Raw genomic sequence first — 2,835 nt, 5'->3', positions numbered from 1 at the left:
GCCTGCCTCATCGCGATGTGAACTGAATCGGAGAAAAGGCGTGCCTTCCGTTGGAGGAGAGAGTCGAAGCGAAGGCAAGTTCCCTCGTCACCTCTCCCCGGCTAATACCACAGAAACGGGGGTCGCACTGGAGGCGAACAGCAGTTGCACCAACACCGCTTCAGGGAACGACTGCGCGACTGACTTGCAGGACAAGTGTGGTACTACTGTGCGTGCTCCTCACAGCCGTACCGAACATATGCTGCATAACAAAGAAACTTCCAATCCTAATCGTTCGAACTCTCCTGGCGAGCGCCACAGCGCACCCGTCGCTCGTGGAGACACCTCAACCCAGGGCGGTACCCCTCCTGGCACATCCAATCGTGTTCCCAGTAGCTGTCCGAGGAAAACGACTAGTGCTATTCTTTTTTGCGCGAAAAAGAGTCCCAGCGAAAGAAGCAAGCATTCTATCCATTTTACCAGGAGTTACTCGGGTGTCAACCGCAGCAGTTTGGACCGAACAAATGGCCAGCGACGTCCAGGCCGACGTGACTCCTGGATGACGCCTCGAACACGGGAGAGCTGCGAGAGCCTGCTGGATGTCGCTGATTTCCTGAACCGAAGCGAGAAGACGCCTGTCGTCGCTGGAACGTCGATCGCCCCGGGAAAAAGGAAACAGCCTCCCCCAGCTGGAGGAGGCCCGGCACACATCTGGTCGAGCGCGCGGCAGAAAGACCCTTCCTCAGACTTGTCAGGCTCGGTGTCTGTTGAATCTGGACAAACGGATCGGTCGCCCTCTTCCGCGGATGCAGCAAGCACACATGCCCAAGACAACGCGCTCACACAAGACCGCGAAAGTAACAGACACAACAGGGAGACGTGGACAGTCGCTCGCATGTGGCCACTCCCTTCCCGGTACATGTGTGGCGCTGGGACGCAAGCGAAAGAGAAGGAAAGAACCATCAACAGATTTTCAGTTTCCAGAGCGAGTGCCGGCGGACCGCCTGAGGATCCAGAGTTCAGAGCCTTTTCGTCGCGGGGTATGCCAGAGAGGGTTCAAGCGAATAGCCTGATGCGCAGATCGAGGAGTCGAGATAGCGGACCAGGTCCAAGCACGGAACTCATTTCCTGTTCCTCCTCTTCGCAGTCTTCGCTCCCTAGCTCATCGTCTTCCGACAGCGACGATGAGGGGCACTTCCTTCGCCGTCATCCACGGCTCATCCGCTCTGTGAATCTCGAAGAATTCGCGTCACCGACTTTTGGAACTAATTCTTCTCCGCCCGGAGTCGCGCCTTCTACGAGGAAGTCCTGCACTTCCTCTTCTGCAGCGGCGGATCCTCGAGCGGCCGTCTCTCAGCTCCAGTTGAGTTCTTCAGACAAAGTCCATGACTCAAGCGGGGAGGAAGACGCAAACCTGCGTCGCCCTTCCGCTCGCGAAGCAACCGCTGTCTGTCACTTCTACGGCGTAACCGATATCCTCCATTGGAGACGAGAACCGCTGGATGTCACAACAGAACAGCTGGGAGAGAACGGGGATTGCGTGGGCAGAAAGGAAGGAATGAAGGGCGGTAGAAACGGCGAAAGCGATGAAGACTCCAGAGTGAAAGTGGCGAACAAAGGGGACCAGCGAGGCAGTCAAGGCGCTGTACGTGCAGTCGAGTGGCGAAGGTGTGCGTGCCGGGTTACGTTTTTTCGCGATAAGACATGGCAAGTCGTCGTCCGTCCTTTGGATCTCCGGGGCAAAACGCGGGAAGAGAGAACAGGAAGAGAGGTGGACGGAGAAACAAACAGAAGAGACAGGTCGCGACGGACTTTACCCCGAGAGGAAACAGAGGAACGCGCTCTCCTGCCGCAAATGGAGCTGACGGGATCCTTAACAGGTTTCGACGACGGGGCAGGGGGAGAAAAGAGTCCAGGAAGACACCCGGATGCGAACCGACAACAGGAAAGCACTACAGGTGAAGATTCACACCTGCCGACTGTTGCGAAAGGCAGGCGAAAACCCAACAACCTATCGGTACATCATGACAGCTGGAATGCCGGAGCGGACGACGGACATGCTGCCTGGGAGCGATGTGCAGAGGGAAGGCGCTGTGGTTTCCCAGCACGAACACTAGAGCCACGGAAGGCATGCGAACACGGGGAGACGAATCGTCGAGTTCGTATCTTAAAAGCATGAACCACAACTAGAATTCAACAGGCTAACCGACTCGCTTGAGAGCTACGGCGTCCGCTGTTTCAGAACTGCGTGAAGCTTCTTATGCAAATGAATATCCGTTGCACGTGTCTGCTGTTTTGATTTTTTTGAATCTCCGTTTTTCCTGCTCTCCGCAGACCGGGGTAGCACCGGAGCCTCGAGGGATGGCCGTAGCAGCCAAATTCGCATCGGTCGCCTCCGAGAAGAGGCGAATTGCATTCTTCAGCACATTATCATTGATCAGCAACCGCGTCGAAACAGTGCGGAGGCTTCAAGCGGAGACGCGTCCGAACTGGAGAAAGAGAGAGTCAAAACCGGGCGGTTGCGCTGCTCTTCTCCAACTCCGGTGGCCGCTGAGCCGGCCCCACACACGCGTCGGAAGCATGGCGACGAGAAGACCAGCGTTGCGCCAAACACTTGCGTGGACCCAGGGAACGGGAAGACCGATTTCCGAAACGCCTCTGCGACGCTCAGACTGCACGAGTTTCTCCTTCAAATCGACACGCCCCCTGTACCCCTCACTCTGGTGCTTGGGCCCTGACCGGCGCGACCAGTCTCTCGCGCAGTCTGACACAACGCCTAGGACTCTTTTCCCCTTGGCCCATCTCCGATTTCCCTTGGAGCGCGGCCAAACAGAGCTAGCGGCGGCAGGAGTGGAC

This window comes from Neospora caninum, chromosome VIII (genome assembly GCF_000208865.1).
Source record: "Neospora caninum Liverpool complete genome, chromosome VIII".
NCBI lineage: Eukaryota > Apicomplexa > Conoidasida > Eucoccidiorida > Sarcocystidae > Neospora > Neospora caninum.
Note: the sequence above shows the minus strand (reverse complement) of the source record.